Consider the following 488-nt stretch of genomic DNA (forward strand, 5'->3'; position numbering starts at 1 on the left):
ATCAATCTCCAGAACTCTTCATTTTGCAAAACTGAAACCATTAAATAACTTTCCATTTCTTCCTCCTCCAGCCCCAGGCACCCGCCATTCTATTTTCTGTTTCTACAAAGTTGAGTCCTGTAGGAACCTCATATAAGTGCAGTCACACAATATTTGTCTTTTTGTGTCTGGCTTATTTCATTTAGCATAATGTCCTCAAAATTTATCCAAGTCATAGCCTGTGTCAGAATTTCCTTCCTTTTTAAGACTGAATAATTCCATTGTATTTAACTATTCTTAAAATTTCATTCCTGTAACTTGCCTGTTCATATCCTGTTTGTCCCTTTACTTTCGGTTGGCTCTTTTTCTTGCTGATATTTGGGAGGGTTTTGTTTGTTTGTTTCTTGTTTTGTTTTTTAATGGAATGCTTTGCAAATTTGCGTGTCATCCTTTTGCAGGGACCACACCAATCTTCTCTGTATTCCAATTTTAGTAGGTGCTGCCAAAGC

General features: G+C 36.7%; 1 pseudogene; it reads right to left on the bottom strand.

Moving 5' to 3' along the window:
* Positions 1-392: 392 nt before the first annotated feature.
* Positions 393-488, bottom strand: LOC139011859 (U6 spliceosomal RNA; annotated as a pseudogene).

The sequence above is a fragment of the Myotis yumanensis genome, unplaced genomic scaffold (genome assembly GCF_028538775.1).
Source record: "Myotis yumanensis isolate MYYU_CA2020_CCGP unplaced genomic scaffold, mMyoYum1.0.hap1 SCAF_5, whole genome shotgun sequence".
NCBI lineage: Eukaryota > Metazoa > Chordata > Mammalia > Chiroptera > Vespertilionidae > Myotis > Myotis yumanensis.